The sequence below is a fragment of the Mustela nigripes genome, chromosome 18, assembly GCF_022355385.1.
Source record: "Mustela nigripes isolate SB6536 chromosome 18, MUSNIG.SB6536, whole genome shotgun sequence".
NCBI lineage: Eukaryota > Metazoa > Chordata > Mammalia > Carnivora > Mustelidae > Mustela > Mustela nigripes.
The window spans coordinates 14,952,707-14,971,360 of record NC_081574.1 but is presented as its reverse complement, the minus strand read 5'-3'; the positions used below and the strand labels follow the sequence as shown (position 1 = coordinate 14,971,360).

Here is an 18,654-nt window from a genome sequence, read left to right as displayed (position 1 = left end):
CCTCCTTCCACGTGATGACTTCCCAGCAGGCCCCGCCCCGTCCCGGCATGCCCCTCCTCATTCCGGCCTGCCCCTCCTCATCCCAGCATGCCCTGCCCCATCCCGGCATGCCCTGCCCCATCCCGGCATGCCCCTCCATATCCCGGCATGCCACCTCCCCATCCCGGCATGCCACCTCCCCATCCCAGCATGCCTCGCTGCCACGGGCACAGCGGCTTACCTGGAGGCTTGTGCGGTTCGCATTCCTCGAGCAGCGCAGATGCCAGCTGCCGCTCTTTCCCTGAGATAGGGCGGGGACTTGTGTGCGTTAACAAGAATTTTTCCAGGTAAGATCCCCACATTAATGCTTGGAAAATCCCCCTACCTTCTTCCCACAGGGTCTCACGTGTTCCTCCATATCTCGAAAAACCCGTGGCCCTAAGGCTCACCCACCTGGGAACAAGCCGTAGCTCCCAAAGTCAATCATCCTCAAGCTAGACACTCTAGGGAGAACACCTGCTCAGCATCAAGCCGGTCCTCATCATTCTTCTGCGCAAATCTTCAGCTGTATCCTGTCTGGGCTATTATTCATTGTCCAATTGCTTTGTTTCTCACTAACTGAAATGAAATCCTATCCCGCAGAAACCGAGTTTACCATGTCTGGAAGAACAAGGAATGCAAAGGGAGTGCGAGGAGGCTAGCCACCCACTTTTTTTTTTCTTTTTTTCTTTTTTCAGTTAATGTTGAAGTGAATGCAAACTTTACCCAGCTGTGTGGTTAATATCACTACTGCCTGACATCAGGAGACTGCCTGAGGATTTATATGTAGTAGTTTATATGTTTATTAAGCAACTTGACCCTAGAAATAGGCTTGTAGTTTGGTAGGTTAGGTGGGATTATCTTGCTGGTTTTACAGATGAAAAAACAGTGTGTGAGAAATGAAGAGAGTTGCCGAAGTCTTACATCTAGTAAGTAGCAGAAGTGAGGACTCAAACGCAGGACTTCCCACTCTACTACCCATGCTAAGAGATTTTTAGAAAAAAAGAAAAAAAAATCCATTATTCAAATCCCTTTGCTTGTGTTTGTTTTGGTGAACATAAGAAAAGGACTACTCTTATAGTATTAAATATCCTTCTCTTCTTAACCATAACTAATTAAAAAATAAAACAATAACAAAGATGCCCTATATGTGTATACATATACACATATATGTGTATGTATGTGTGTGCGTCTATATCCTTACCTCTGTTTATATGAATATGAATATAAATACAAATACATATATATATATATATATATATATATATATATATATATATATGTATATGTTTATCTATCTATCTCAAGGTGAGGTCATCCAAGAAGCAGCTGGGAGGTCCTCTGGGAGTGTGGAGTGACCCTGGACTACTTTGTGGCTTATCATACCAGGTTACATTAGTAAATCTCCGTTCTCAGGCTTGGTTCCACCTGGCCCCCTTGGGACCTTTCAAACCTAAGCCTGTAGGTCTCCTAGGGTAATTTCTGCCTGACTTCGTGCACAGGAGAGCGAAAAGACAAGACATATTACTCGGGACATATAGCAGGCTTGTCATATGCCAAGAGATCTGACATATGTGATCTGTGTTGGTGGGTTTTCTGTCACTCACCCTGGGTTTGATCAGTGATTTTTTTTATACTGTGCTTTTGTTTTAACATCTAATCATGTTAGAAAAGTATAGTCCTAAGCATTAGCTTAAATTATCTGTCCACTTTGAAATAAAGACAGAAAATACTTTTTTCAGAACCTGAGAATGTATTTTATAGTAGTACCCAGATGATTTCTGAGAGAGCATAGAGTAAAGGTTTCTACAATAATGAAGGGAACAGAGGTGATGAAAAATAGTATTTTTCCTCCACTATATATCCTTGTCTATATTTTAAAAATAAAGTGGTCTAGTTGGGAAAAAAACACAATATAATAAATTAAAGAAAGTCTTAAAACAAACCCCAAACACTTCTTTAGAGAAAAGAGATCATCCTTAAATACTTTTTTGAATGTTAAGTATGATCTAATAATACACTTAAAATAATGGAATTATCCCATTAAACATAGATCGATCAGGAAAATATATGATCCTATCTCCAGGGACTTGGCTGAAGAATCAATGCTAAAATACAATGAAATAACCCCAAATTTATTATAGCAGACATAGTATTGTCTCTATTTTGAAACATAGTTAGCTAATATACATTGTATTTTTGTTTGTTTCTGAAGAATGCCATTTACAAAGTCCTTAGTGAAATGCTCAAAACTAATTGATATATAAACACTTCAACTTTGAGCCTTCTTGCTGTAGTTACCTTTGGAGTAAGTAAAAGATCTTCATTTAATGTGAGGCCCTCTGCCACATCTTTTTTATTTAACTCTTTTAGAAATAGCACTCATTAAAAGCAAAATCTAATTGCTAAATCGATATTAAAATAGAATCCTGATGTGCGCCTGGGGTGGCTCAGTGGGTTAAAACCTCTGCCTTCCGCTCATGTCATGATCCCAGGGTCCTGGAATCAAGCCCCACATCGGGCTCTCTGCTCTGTGGGAAGCCGGCTTCCCCCTCTCTCTGCCTGCCTCTCTGCCTGCTTGCGATCTCTGTCAAATAAATAAATAAAATTTAAAAAAAAATAGAATCCTGAGTCTGGCTTCTTTGTTGGCATTTTATTTTTTATTACTTCTGTACTCTGTATATAAATACTGTGCTTTGATTTTAAAATCATTCAGTAACAGAAAGGGGGAGTTTCTATAATGGGATTTCTGCTTACTTTATATGTGTGAAAGCCACTTTGCTTTTTTATTTATTGCATACAGAAAAATGTATGGAGCTAAAAAAATTCCTGAGATATTGTCAGTTATGGAATTGAAAGTAATAAGCCTGTCAGTAACTTGTTTTTTGTCCTTAGGGAGAAATATCAGAGACTGGTTTCTGATATTTCTGAGGACAGAATAAAGTTATTGCATGACAGAAGATTTTTTTTTAAAGATTTTATTTATTTATTTGACAGAAATCACAAGTAGATGGAGAGGCAGGCAGAGAGAGAGAGAGGGAAGCAGGCTCCCCGCTGAGCAGAGAGCCCGATGCGGGACTCGATCCCAGGACCCTGAGATCATGACCTGAGCCGAAGGCAGCGGCTTAACCCACTGAGCAACCCAGGCGCCCCGACAGAAGATTTTTTTAAACAGGGTAGATTTGTGCTAAAATAGTATCTTTGGGCTTTGTGCCTAAAGACTACCTTCTCCCTTTTAGAAATTAATTCATTCATTTGAAAGAGAGAGAACAGAGAGAGAGAAAGAGAGAGAGAGCACAAGCTGGGAGGAGTGGAGGGCAAAGCAGACTCCCCGCTGAGCAGGGAGCCCAATGTGGGGCTCAGCCCCAGGACCCTGAGATCATGACCTGAGCTGAAGGCAAACACCCAGCCAACTGAGCCACCCAGCTGCCCAACACTAGCTTCTTTTTTTAAAGTATTTTATTGAGTTATTTTCGAGAGAGTTCATAGACATACATGTGGGAGCAGGAGGGGAACAGAGGGCGAGGCAGAGATAGAGGAAGAGGGAGGTAATCTCCAGCAGACTCTGTGCTGAGTGCAGAGGCAGGTGTGGGGCCTACCCCACAACCCTGAGATCCTGACCTGAGCTGAAACCTGAAATTCTTAACTGACTGAACCACCCAGGTGTCCCAAGACTACCTTCTCAGTAAAGGAGGTCTTTGGGGTACTTAAGAATGTAAGTTCTCTTAGATAAAGTCCAAGATGAACTCTCCTTATGTCAAAACTCACTTACAGAGTATAGCGTTAAAGGTTAGCTATGGATGTATTGACGTCATAATCTTATACATTAACGTTTAAGTTTCTATGGAAGGATTGTGGAGGGACCTTTTTCTGCTCGAGAAAGTATAGAATGTAGGAAAGACAATCGTAGGGAAGAAATTTCAGCCTTATTCAAACAGTAAGAGTAACGAAATGGCCAGCTTTAGGACTCCAGAGTCCGTTAGCAGGGTTCAAGTTCAAGCTCCATCAGATACTAGCGATGTAAGGTTTCACCATACAATGGAGATAATAATAGTATTAGGACTGAAAAAATTAATACTTGTAAGATCTGACATGTAGTAAGTGGCCAATAACTATTGGCTACAGATATCTGTAGTCAGATAAATATATCTGACTACAGTCAGAATTGAAGCTACTTACCCATTGCCTGTAGGGACAGAATGAGTGATGAAATGAAAATAGGGATTGCAAGGGCACCTGGTGGGCTCAAGTCAGTAGAGCATGTGACTCTTGGTCTCAGGGTTATGAGTTCAAGCCCCATGTTTGGTGTAGAGGTTACTTTAAAATCTTAAAAAAGAAAAATAGGGGCTGGATGGTTATGTTTGAAGGTTTCTTCTAGAGTCTGAATCCATGTGACCTCACACTCATTTTCCTTGCTATAATACCCATGATGTAAACCTCCTCAACTGTCTAACCTATGTACCCTCTCGGTGTTTTCCTATCCTAATATTTATCTGGGCTTCTTCCCTCTTCCAAACCCTCACTCTTCTCATTCTGACATCCTCCCACTGTGCTTGGCAGAAGTTCCAATCCAAGAGGAATTAACTTCTACTATGTTCTTGACTTCTTCAAAAGGTTACAATCTAGTTTAACCAAATGGCTCTCTGCTAAGGACACTACTTCTCCAGAAGCCCTTTCGAGAGCTCATTGTCCAGGTTGCCCGGGTGACTCAGTTTGTTAAGCATCTGCCTAAGCTTAGGTTATGATCCCAGGGTCCTGGATTTGAGCCCCATGTCACGTCATGTTGGGCTCCTTGCCCAGATGGAAGTCTGCTTCTCCCTCTCCTCTGCCCCTCCCCCTGTTTGTGCTTTCTCTCTCTCTCTCAAATAAGTAAATAAAATCTCAACCCCCGCCAAAAAACAACAAACCCAAACCTCGTTATCCAAGCTTTTGGTTGTCATTTCTAGACCATTTCTCTCCTGCCCTCTTTAGGCACCTCAGAGATCTCTAATACTATCAGGATAGTGTTGGTGATGATAATACTCAATTGATGGTTGTAGGGAATATATGGGGACAATGCACATAAAATACTCAGCATAGTGTTAAGAACATATTAAATTCTTGGTAAATATTAGTTTTTACTCTTATGTTTACTTGACTCTCCCATAAGTGTGTGTCATTATCCAAAAATCCTATGAAATCATACTTTCAGCCTATTTCTGACTAGCATCCTCTATCTGTTCTAGTCCGTGGACCACCTTCTCTGAGCTAAAAGCCAGCTTAGAATCTCTTCTCCCATGTTAGACATTTTCTTGTCAATATCATAAACTATCTTGCTTTGTTTCTTTTATTCACATCCGTACGGCAGATTCCCAAACATGGATAAGTCCAATTGTCCATTTTACCTTCACTGCACCAGATTACTGGGAAAAACCAGACTACTAGTAGGTGAATATCACTGTAAATTCATTGTCACCAACTTCAGCTGGGCTCTTCACTTTCTCTGTCACCCCCTACTATGTTCTCTCAGTCAACTCCATGTCTCTGTCTCCACTCTGCATATTTCACATCTTTTTCAATTTCTTCAAAACACATCCCCTCTCACTTGCTTTCCTCCCCTGCCCTAATCTCGGTAAAATAGGCTTGCATCTTCATAGTAAAATTAGAAAAGGGGAGCCCCTGATATTTCAAATCCTATAAATCCATTATTTCCTTCTTTCCCCCTGTTTTGGTGAAAGGTATTCTTTCTCCCATCTACCTGTGGTCTTTTTTTTTTTTTTTTTAAGTTTTATTTATTTATTTGAGAGAGAGAGCGTGCGCATACACACATGAGCAGGAGGGGCAGAGTAAGAGAGAGCGAATCTGAAACAGACTCCATGCTGAGTGCAGAGCCCAATGCAGGGCTCGATCTCATGGCCCCAAGATCATGACCTGAGCAGAAACCAAGAACCCGGGTGCCCAACTGACTGCACCACCCAGGTGTCCCGTGATCTTTCTTTCATAGGCTCTGTCAGTAATTCCTTCTTTTTCTCTTTTCAGCCTCTGCCTTCATACTGCCCCTGGCAGTATTTAACAGTGCTCATATTATTCATCTTTAAAAAAGCAAGCATCTCCCTTGACTCCACCTTTCCTTCCGGCTTGCCTTCTTTTTCCTTTTCCCTTCCGAGCGAGGCTTCTTGAAAGAAATGTAGATTTTGTGTCTCTTCCCTCCAGTTCCACTCACTCAGCCCACTACAGTATGGTTGTGGACCCCATCACTCTACCAGAACTGCTCTCATGAGGGTCATTGACTTCTTACTTCTATTTTTTTTTCAAGATTTTATTTATTTGTCAGAAAAAGAAAGGATACAAGCAGGGGGAACAGCAGGCAGAGGGAGAAGCAGGCTCCTGGCTGAGCAAGGAGCCCAATGTGGGACTCAATCCTAAGACCCTGGGATCATGACCTGAGCCAAAAGCAGCCACGTAACCTACTGAGCCACCCAGGTGTCCTGGCTTCTTACTTCTGAACTCAATGAAATGCATGGTTTGCTTGACCTCTAGACTGCTTTGAAGTGACTGACCATTGGCTCCTCTTCACAGCCCTCTGTTTTCTTGGCTCCTGTTATCATTTCTCTTGGCTTCCTTTCTGCCTTTTTTTTTTCCCCCCACGACTTCTTAGGTTCTCTTGTCAGCACTCTTCCTCTACTCGTCCCTTAGGTAGGGCCTCTGCCCTGCTTCCTCTTCTCAACTCACTGTATGTATTTTCCTTTAATATCACATGTAATCCTATAGTCTCAGATCACCTTTATATAGCAGTGACTTCCACATTTATATATCTCCAGCCAGTGGCTCTCCTGGGTTTCAGACCCTTATCTCGGCCCTCTTATTGGACACTTCCTCTTGGTTGTCTCATAGCCAAAAGTCAACATGTTTAAAACTGAGCTCAGAATCCTCACTTGCACCGTCACAGCCTGTTTGTCCTCCAGTGTTCCTTCATCTCAGTTAATGACACCCCCAGCTACCCAGTCATCCAAGCCAGAAACCTAGGAATTATCCTTGACTTCTCTCTCACATTAGACATCCAACTAAAAAATCAAGTTTTGTATCTTTTACATTGTTTCTCTCATTCATGTTTTACCATCTCAGTTAAGCTAGTGTGCTCTGTAACATGAATTATTTCACGCTAGAGAGCCTCCTTCTGAAGCGTGCAGGCATTGCTCTCCTTCAAATCCCTCTCCACTCAGTGCTTTTAAAAACACAAGTTTGTCTGTCTCTGTATGCTTTAAATCCTTTAATGGTATTTTACTTAGGGTTTAACCAGAGAAACAGAACCAATATACTAAGAGATTCCTTGCAAGGAATTGGTTTACACCGGTTGAGGCAAAGTCTAAATGCCATAAGGCAGGCTCTAGGAAGAGCAGCCTGGCATTCTCAGGCATGGCCTGAAGTTGCTGTGTATGGGCAGAATTTCTTCTTCAGGGAATATCTGGTTCTGCTTTTAAGGTCTTTCAACTGATTAAGTCAACCCCAGCCAGATGATCTAGGATCATCTCCTTTACCTAAAGTCAAGTGATTATGAACTTCAGTCGTATTTGCCAAATATGCAACACATAGATGAGTGTTTAATTGAATAACTGGGGACTGTTAGCCGAGCCACACTGACACATCAAAGGCCATCAAATAGCTTCTCACACCTTTCAAATACAGCCCATACTTTTTAAAAGTGGCTGCATGTACAGTAGTCCCCCCTCATCTGAGGCTTCACTTTCACTGGTTTCAATTACAAGGCATCAACCATGGTCTAGAATCACATAATTCTCCTCCTGACCTATTGTCAGGTTTGTAGTAGCCTAACAGGATGTCACAGTGCTCACATCACTTACCTCTGTTCATTTCATCATGTAGACCTCTTACCATCTCGCAGCATCACGAGAAGTAGAAGGGTGAGCACAATTACTATAAGATATTTTAGGAGTGAGACCACACGCACCTAACTTTATTACAGCATATTGTAATTGTTCTACTTTTTTGTGTTATTACTCTTAGTCTCTTACTGTGCCTTTTTTATAAATTAAACTTTATCTTAGATATGTATGTATGGGAAAACCCACAGTGCATATAAGGTTCAGTGCTCTCTGCCATTTCCGGTGTCCACTGGGGACCTTGGAACGTATTTCCTGCAGATGGGGGAGCAGGGGCTACTGTAATGTCTGTACAACCTGGCATTCATCTTTCTGTCAAACCTGGTCTCTCTCTCCTCTGATACCTGAACTGTGTGCATTAGTAAGATTGAGATCTTTTCATTTCCAGAATGTGCCTGTTCTCTACCTATAATGCTCTTTCTCTTTTCTTCTCTACTTAGGTGACTCACAGCTCACCCTTTTCTTAAGATTCATTTCCTCACTTATAGACTGAGTTAGGTCATGTTGTTAAAAGCTCTGTTAAAATCCTGTATTTCTTGTCATAATATTCTTCACATTTTATTGCAATGTCTTGTTTACAGTCTTCCTTGCTATGCTGTAAGGTCTGTCTTATCACTGTATTCCAAACCTTTAATATACTGCCTAACACATAGTAGGTGGTCTCTAAGTATTTGTTGAATAACCAGAAGGATGAATAAATATAGCTTTATTATTTTTTAGAAGTCTTGTTAAATTTGTGAACATAGGCTATCCACACTTAATTCAAAGTGTAAAATGTTTGGGTGCCTGGGTGGCTCAGTGGGTTAAGCCGCTGCCTTCGGCTCAGGTCATGATCTCAGGGTCCTGGGATCGAGTCCCGCATCAAGCTCTCTGCTCAGCAGGGAGCCTGCTTCCCTATCTCTCTCTCTGGCTGCCTCTCTGTCTACTTGTGATTTCTCTGTGTCAAATTAATAAATAAAATCTTTTAAAAAAAAAAGTGTAAAATGTTTTCCAAAGCAAACATGTCTGACTTTCATTTTTCCCTGTCATATTAGAATGGATAATGGAAGGGTAGCTTTTAAAAGTTCCTCTTTCTATGAATACATATCATCATACTGGAGGCATGAGTTACTCATTCATTCACTACATTTTGAGCACTTTATGGCCATTGTTGTAAGTTCTAAGGATACAGTGCTGAGCATGAGAGGCAAGGTACCTATTTTCATGTAGCTTACATGAGAAGTGCAGACACAGGACAGACAATACCTAGTCACTAATAAAGCAGTAAGAATAATTTCCATTGATAAGAAAAATAATAATAAAAATAGAATGATAATGATAATAACTAGGTCAGTGAGGGGAGAGTGAAGTAAAGTGGTTAGAGAAAGCCTCATTTTACCCATCAGTAAAAGGAAGGCGGTTTAACTGTTATGGAAATACATCCCCCCCAAATACCTTTCCCATTAAAGAGAGTATGTGCAAGAACCTAGATGTCCATCAACAGATGAATGGATAAAGAAGATGTGGTATATATATACAATGGAATACTATGTAGCCATCAAAAGAAATGAAATCTTGCCATTTGCAACTATGTGGATGGAACTAGAGGGTATTAGGCCCAGCAAAATAAGTCAGTCAACCTAATTATCACATGATCTCCCTGATATGAGGAAGTTGAGAGGCAATGTGGGGGGTTTAGGGGGTAGGAAAGGAATAAATGAAACAAGATGGGATCAGGAGGGAGACTAAGAGACTCTTAATCTCACAAAATAAACTGAAGGTTGCCGGGGGAGGGGGCAGAGAGAGGGTGGTTGGGTTATGGACATTGGAGAAGGTATGTGTAAACCTGGTGATTCACAGACCTCTACCCCTGGAGCTAATAATCCATTATATGTTAATAAAAAAATTAAAAATTAAAAAAAAAGCCAAAGAGAGAGAGAGAGAGAGAGTGTGCATATTACATGTATTAACTTTTTAAATTTCCTGAGTAGCTTTTCTTTTTATGGATGCATAAAATTTCCCAGAGTTTCATGAAGCTCTGGGAATTAAGAAAATTGCCCAAGGCCACAGAGAGCTAAGTAGAACTGGGGTTCAAATGTCAGTCTAATTAATCCAAAGCCCACGTTCTCTCCACTGTCATTTTCCACTCAGAAGGCATCCGGAGAAAAAGGGCTACTTGTGTCACTGTTTAAGCAATAAATTCTAGTATTTTTTTTGAAGATTTTATTAAAGGTTTATTTACTTGGGGGGAGAGAGAGAGCATGAGCAGGAAGCACAGTGGGAAAGGGAGAGAAAACCTCAGGCAGATTCCCTTCTGAGCACAGAGCCCCGGGTGGGGCTGGATCTCACAACCTGAGCCAAAGCCAAGAGTCAGATGCTTAACCGATTGTGCCACCCAGGAGCCCCTTTTTGAAGATTTTTAAAACTGTACTCTATATCAATAATAATAATGCACAGTATACAGTATTTTTTTCATAATACATAATATTTTATAATATTCTCCTATTTTTCAAGGCACTTTTATTTTCATTTTCTCATAATCCTGTGACTACTAAGTAAGATAGAGAGAACTTACAGACCACTTGAGAGTTGAGATAACTGAAATCTGACTGTCGAGTGATTTTGCCATAATTACATTGCTGTGCAGTGGTAAATATAGACTGAATTCAGTTCTCTTGACTTTCAGTCTGATATTTTTTCCAGTATCCCTGGGAAAAAACCATTTCTTTTCTTTTTTAAGTACTGAGTTTAAGAATTTAAGTGCAAATAAAACCTGAGAATTAGTTTTATCTTCTCAGGACAATGCCAAAGATTTATTCATTAGTACTGGTAACTTCAGTGCTAGGAAATGAAAAAGAAAAGAGTATAACAGGGAATAAAGGGAAAAGTGTTACGTGTCTCATTAAATAATTGGGTCTCTCCTTTTTTTCCCTGATTTTATGCAAGTGAAAAAAGGACATCCAAGCCTCTGAGGCACTATCACACTCCATATTTATGAAATGCACATATGTGATAAATTAATTCTTCGTAAAGCCATTTTTTGTTTGTTGTGTTATTCTTGATGGTGTCTATGTTTTGTTTGATAATTATCAAGGAAGTATTAATGAAAATGAGGGGAGAAAAAGAAACCCTTTCTCATGTTATTCTTTCATTGCATTGCCAAAAGAAAATCTATTCCCCCTCTTTTCCAAAAGTCAGCTGGGTCTTTATCAGCTTTGCAAAATGATGAATGAATGCCTTGTTCATTATTATTGCTTAAGTCATTCTTATTTATGCCAGTAATTCAAGGATTATGTTTTGATTGTTCTGGAGAGATGAAAACACTTTCTTGCTGATGAATAAACACTGCCGCTTTTTAAATATTTGTATGCAAAATGTCTGTAAAGCCATTATGAAATGCTTTTGCAAGAGCATTAGGAAGCTGTTTTTGGAAAGGCACTTTTTTTTCTTACCTTTTCTTTCGTGCTAAGCAGTTCAATTGAAAGGCCTTTCAGAGTTAGCTTGTTTAAGCAATACCAGTGTTTTAGTGTAATGAATAACTTTTTACAGAGGACAATCCCACACAATTCAACACCCCGGTATTTCTATTTCTGTGCATCACCAATGCGGGGTTTCTGTGGTAGAATCTCTTTCTTTGAGAAAGCTGAAGCGATCAACACCCTGATTAACCTCTGATATTCACGTGGTGCTCTTGATCTCGAGGACCGCAGCAGTAACAAAGCGGTAATGGCAGCCATATGCTTCGGGTATTGTGGGTAAGGGTGACCCAGATGTGAACTTGGGGGGTGACTGATGCTAACTGCTATTTGTTTCAGGTTTGGTGTGGAGATTACCGGTGAGGAGTTTGAGTTGCTACTTGACAGAATCCCCCGGGATGAAGATGGAAATGTCAGATCCCTCCAACTCGTGGCCATGCTGGATGATCGGTACTGCTTTTCCACACTTTCTTACTGTGCACTATTCTGTTCTTATTGTTTTTAATACAGAGAATGGACCCCTAGGAGAACTAGGATTACTTGAAATTTCTCTTCACTGATTTGTAGCTCATTTATTAATGTTTTATAAGTGAGAGAGCGTTTCAGAATAGCTGTGTTGACCAAAAAAAAAAAAAAAAAAAAAAAAAAGTGGCATGTTTTAACGTTGATCCATGGCAGTTCATTTTAAAATATTCCATATCTCAACATCTGGAAAACGGCCATGAGAGGGGATAATGTGACTGAAATGACAAAAGAGATAGTATAAATCTTGTTGCAGAATTAGGAGGAGAACTGCTGTAAGCGGCAGAAGTCAGGCCCTGGAGATGAACTATCCCAGCTGTGCTAAACATGCTCCCACACACGCTGACTGTTTACCCCTCACCCCCCCCCCAAGTACTGTCCATTCACAAGGCTTCTTACCACTTCCTTCCAGTGGGGTCCAGCCTGGACAGTAGAGTGAGTACATGGCTGTTGCCAATGCTTATGTTAAAATCAGAGCAAGACTGCTTTCCAGAATATTCCCGATCTGTATTTCTAGATCAGGGAACCTCTTTTTATGGAGTTTCCAAAGTAGTTCAAGGCTTAAGTATTTAAAATTTTGGTAAATATTGACCATTTTATTCCTGAAATAGCTTTTTTTTTTTTTCCTGAAATATCTTAAGGGATATTGCAGTCCTAGGCATCTGATGTTTTGGGCTGAGACCACTGAAAAATGAGCTCCTTCTTCCAAATGATAGTTATTTTCTCCAGAGCAGTTTTAGAAAGTAACTGTCTTTATTCCATACACCTCCTGCTGTCCTCCAAGTCTCAGGACTATACTCTGGAGTCAAAACAAAGCCATCTGTAATTTCCTGTTCTTGATAGCAGAGTATGCAGACACTTACCAACCTGATTTGATTTAAGAGACTTCACAAGACACACCCTTCCCAAATTAGTTCCCATCATGTCTGCTGTAGAACCTGAACTCCTCATCTAAAGGGACCCAGTTCTTTGAGTCAGAAAGTACAGATTTGCAGAAGCTGTTAAGATGTGGATATCTCTGAGAGGGATAATACTTTAATTTGTCTGTCATTAATGCTTCATTCAGCATTTCCCAAAGTATATTTCAAAGAGAAACACTAGTTTCATAGGATTAAAACTCTTATCCTTAAAAATGTTTCCATGGCCAGGGGCACCTGGGTGGCTCAGTCGGTTAAGTGACTGCCTTGGGCTCAGCTCATGATCCTGGGATCCCGGGATCCTGGGATCCTGGAATTGAGCCCTACATCAGGCTCCCTGCTCAGTGGGGAGCCTGTCTCTCCCTCTCCCTCTGCCTTTTCCCCTGGCTTGTGCTCTCTCCCACTCACTGTCTCTCTCTCCAATAAATAAATAAAATTAAAAAAAAGGAAAAGTCTCCCATGGCCAAATAAGTTTGGGAAACTTACTAAATAAAGTTTCTGATTAAATAAAGTTAAATTAATCTCTTTCCTGAAGGATTTCACACAGTCTCTAATATTGCCAGCATGTGTCATAACTTTTGAGGAAAGAAAAACAGATCTTAAAGCAAGTAGTTTATTTCGAAGACGGTCCCATGAAATACTGGTGAGCTATCGGGAAATGAGACCCAGAAGGGGAGAAAGCGAATATAGATCAGGTGTATTCATGAGCGAGTCATTGGCATAGGCATCTGGGGCACTCTCCTACCATGGACCTCTGGAAAACTGCTAGAACCTCTCTCAGGACTGTGGCAGTTGAGAACAAGGAAGCTAGAGTAGATGTACCCGTCGGTTCCCACCTGCCGTGGGTCATGGGCTGCTCTTGGCAGCGTGAACTCTCTGGCTGCACATGGAGCTGGCAGAGCGAGCTCCCAGTCAGAATGGCCTCTGAGGAGTCCGAGGTGCTTGTACCAGAAAGCCCTCAGGGTGAAAGGGCACCAGAAGTGCTGAGGAGGTACTGGTGGGCCTTATCCAAAAGTGGGCATCTGCAGTAGTGGGATTTCTGTAGCATTTCTCAGACTTACTTGGCCTTCTCTCATGGAACACCACAGAAAATGATTCAGGAATCACTACCTTAGTTGGATAAGTTAAACTTGCTAAGTATACTTTACCTTATAAAGTCAAGATCAAGTGTTTGAGAGGATGAAGTGAAGGAAGGGAGAGTTTTTAAAACCAGGGGAACCTGTAGAGAGACATAGACACAGGCAGGCAGGGGGAGTTTCCTGAACACCCACGGGACAGCAGTGTAAGGACACTTAGGCTGATTTGTCAATGCCAGAGAGACAATGCGAGGTGGCAAACAAGCGAGGTAGACAGGTACTAAAGACAGAGTCGGTGTGAGCCTGCCCTGCTCCCTTCCATTTTACGTGGATGTGTTAATGACAGGAGCAGCTCTTTGGATTAATTATATTCTTGATTCAGGATACCAAAAAACAAACTGTAAGTTCATTATTAATATTAACAAATACCTCTGCTTATCTGCTATTTGACAGGCCTTTATCTCTTTATTATTTCCATTTTGCTTGTGAGGAAATAGATGTATAGAAAGTTGAAGTGACTTGCCCAGAACACGGTCAGGGGAACCCAGGTCCCTCTGAATTATACAACAGCAAGAGGAGCTCCATTTCACAAGAATTTAGAATGGGCCCACATTCATGTGAAGAGCTTTACATGCATTATTTCATTTAATGGTAAAGACTTTTTCTAAATTCTGCTTAAATTCACCGATTCATTGCTAACTGTCCACCTCATCTGTGTCAGGATGATCATATTTATTGCTTGGTGGTATGGGGTGAAAGCCCTTGAGCTGGGTTTTAGCCTCACAACCCTGAGATCAAGAGTTGCATTCTCTACTGACTGAGCTGGCCAAGCACCTCCTTGGTCAAGTCTTTAACATTCCTTTGCTCTGGTTATTTCATCTATAAAATGAAAAGTTTAGGACAAAAGCTCTCCCAAGGTTCTTTTAGGCCTAACATTCTACTTGGAGCAGTTTATATTCTTCTAAATATAAATAGAGATTTGGAGGGGACATCTAATATATTTAAATGATGTTATTGTAGAAACGTGTTTTCCTGGCAAATATGAAGAATTAACAGATCATAACACTGAAATAAAGTACTTCAGAATCATCAGATGAAAATCAGTATAATATATATTTATTGACTATTTTCTATGTTTTCAGTCAGCCAAGCATTTTTGAAATTGGGAAAGCAGTATTTCTTTTAGAGAGATTATTTCTTCTCTAAATTTATCACAAAATATGCATATGTGATTGAGAACTTCATTTTTTTAATGTGTATTTGGAGAAAAAAAGAAAGTAGCTTTTAATTTAGGAGGATGAAGAACTGTAGAAAACAATCTATAGAACAGTTCACAGGACCAGGAGTATTAAAAATAAAAAAATTCATTTGAGATTATTTTTATTTTACTTCTTTGTGTGTACCCCCTTTAGTGCCCAGTTTTTAAGGACATACAAAAAACTTCTCAACCCAGTTAAAATTAGTATGTTTTGATCATCATAGCATGTTTGAGAAAAAATGTGGCCAAAAAACGACCAAGTCCATTAAAAGCAAATGGTAGAGAATTCCAGTTATATATATATATATACACATACACAAAGTCCCAGAGATTAAAAGTGCAGCATAGACGATGTAGTCAGTAATATTGTGATGATGTTGTATGGTGACTCACTATGGCCGTGAGCAGTGCTTCATGAATGGAATTATTGATTCACTGTTACACACCTGAAACTAATATAACACTCTGTGTCAACTATACTTCAATTTAAAAACATGGAGACTTTAGGAGACATGGTGCTCACACCAGTGTAATTCCCAAGGAACCAATGGAATCGTTCCTCTGGGTTTGTGACTTAACTCAGTCATTTCACAGGCAGCTGTCCCACCCAGATACCACCTCCAAGGGCAGGATCCTCCTTCCAAAGAATATGTGTGCAGTTAAGGACCAGCCTAAGAGCCCTTGAGAAGATAGGACTGTCCGGACTATATAGAAGCCTCCACTGACTCTGGGAAACTTTGGAAGTGCCAGGTTGTCAGTCTTCCAACTCTTGGCTGTTTGTAAGACACAGTGCTTCCTTTTGGGTGAAGAATCCTATATTAGTTTCCTGGAAGTGCCATAACAAAGTACCACACACTGGGTGACTTAAAACAACAAAACTTTGTTCTCTCATAGTTCTGAAAGCTGGAGGTTCTGTATCATGGTATCCGCAGGACACGGTCTCTCTGAGACTCTGGGTAGAATCCTGCCTTGCTTTTCCCAGCTCCTGAGGGTGACTGGCAGTCCTTGATGTTCCTTTCCTTACATCTGCATCATCCTAGCATCTGGCTCTCTTGTCACGTGATGTTCTCCCTATATGTCTCTGTTTCCAAATTTTCTTCTTCTTCTGAGGATATAAGTCATAATGGATTAAGGACCAACATATAAAAAAACCAATATGACCTCTTCTTAACTAATTATATCTCCAACTACCCTATTTCCAAATAAGGTCCTATTCTGAGCTATAGGAGGATAAGGGACTTCAACATATCCTATGGGGGGATGTAGTTCAACACATAACAAACCCTGTCATAGATCTAATGTGTTCAGTTTCTTATAAGTCTCACTGGGGGGAGGATACAAAGAAGAGTTTGTTCCTGTGTGTCATCTGACAACAACGATAACAATAGCTAACATTTAATGCCTACTACTTGTCAGGCACTAAATATTAGCTCATTTCATTCTTACAACAACTCTATCAAAGATTTGACGTGTAAGAACATGTGGTACGGAAAGTGAGTTGCCCACGTCACACATTTAGTGGCAGTGGAACCAACACCTAGGACATGCTGGCTGATTCCAGAGCCCACATATCTCATCCTACCCTCCTCTGGACTGAAGTAAGAGCAATTCAATCTGTACTAACAATTACATGTGGCTACGAAGCATATGAAATCAAATCAGAGGAAATCATGTTTTCTGGCTACTTATTCTTACCATTATTAAAGCTTGAATAGAAATTAGGTAAGTGTGAAATACCAGATTCTAAGACTTATTAGTCTTTTAGGAAAAAAGTTACAGTATCTCATTAATGATTTTTATATTGATTACATGTTGAAATGATAATATTTAGCATAGATCAGGTTACATAGAATATTAAAATTAATTTGAACTTTTAATCAAATCTGCTAAAATGTACTAGAAAATTTTAAATCACTTTTTGCACATACTTTGCAATTACTTATGTGGTAATCCTATTGGACAGTGCTGAATTAGCAAATCTTTCTAATTAGAATAGGCAGCATAATGGAAAGAAGGAATTGAATCATGGCTGACCACAGGTAAGTCAGTTTTTAACAGTGCTTAGCTTCTCTATCTGTAAATGTGCTAGAAAACCTGAACTTTCCTCACAAATTTAATTTATTAACAAATTGAGCAAAAGTAATTATGGGTCGTTTGACCCGATGTTTACAGAAGACTAGATAATTATCCAGCAAAGCAGGAATAATATAAATAAGTAGCTCCTCTAGATTCAATATAAGTTTGAAGTATTTACTTATTTTCTTTCAGCAAACTGATGTGCTAACTTTGAACTCCAGATACACAAAATATCTGTGTGGCATGGAGGTTAGCCATCATTTCTGGCTGTACAGTTGTAATTTAATAATGACCATTTCCTGTAGTATAGGTCTTTGAGTTGGTAAGGGCACGTAATATTCTCTCCCTTTTATAGATTTAAAAACAGACTCAGAGGTTAAGATGCATATCTAGCATTCTTGGCCGTAAGATCAGTATTTTTCTCATCATACGTTCCAGGTAATGAATATTATACTTAATTTTTAGATGTGGCCCCTTTTAGCTGTGATTCCCCTGAGGAATGGAAGAGGAAGTAGGTAAATGGGAGGAGGTTAAAGCGTCTATGCTTTTCTTTGACGTGATGTATGAAGGTGTGTAGCCAACTGTGACATACAGCAGAATGTTGGAACCTTGACTACAGTTTGCTGAGACTGGGAAGGCACCTTCATGTGAGAAAGTTCATAAAATGCAGCTACTTAAAGAAGATAAGCAGTCAGACATTGCAAGAAATCCATGTTTTGGGGCCCCTAATTTTTGTTATTGTTTAAGTTAGAAAAGCAGTACATTCTTATTGCAAATATCCAAATACTGTAGAAAAAGCACAAAGTCAAAAGAAGAGATGATGCCCTTACCATCTTCCCCCAGTCCAGCTTCAGAAATAACCAGTTGATTATTAATCTTAACATGGAAGAACTCAGCATGCACATTAATTTCATGGTTCTAAATTTTTCACAAGTTGGCATAATGTTCGATATGATCTTATGGTTGAACAGAAAATATCCTTTAAAAATACTATATGTAGGGCGCCTGGGTGGCTCAGTGGGTTAAAGCCTCTGCCTTTCGCTCAGGTCATGATCCCAGGGTCCTAGGATGGAGCCCCACATCAGGCTCCCTGCTCAGCAGGGAGCCTGCTTCCTTCTCTCTCTCTCTCTGCCTGCCTCTCTGCCTACTTGTGATCTCTCTCTGTCAAATAAATAAATAAAATCTTTAAAAAAATAAAATAAAATAAAAATAATATATGTATACAATTTGTTGTTTCTCCTTTATGGCCATATATTATTAGCTAAATGTATATATCTCCTATACCTTAAGGATAGCAGTTCTACTAAAATTATGTGTGATTTCCAAAAGAATTTTTTTTTCAAAGTCTAAAGAAAGAGTGATTAGAACAGTGGTCTTCTTCAGAAATATTTGTTAGAAAAATTCCATTTTTTTTTCATATCACAACTTCATTGTGTGCTGAGCATGGCTTAT

General features: G+C 39.9%; 1 long non-coding RNA gene across 2 annotated transcripts in view; it reads left to right on the top strand.

Annotated features, from left to right (window-relative positions):
- Positions 1–207: 207 nt before the first annotated feature.
- Positions 208–18,654, top strand: part of LOC132006553 (uncharacterized) — a 41,459-nt gene continuing 23,012 nt past the window's right edge. For both annotated transcript variants that reach the window (XR_009401134.1, XR_009401135.1), the window contains exons 1-2: positions 208–326; positions 11,693–11,803. This is a non-coding gene — a long non-coding RNA (uncharacterized LOC132006553). The remainder of the gene's footprint in view (positions 327–11,692; positions 11,804–18,654) is intronic.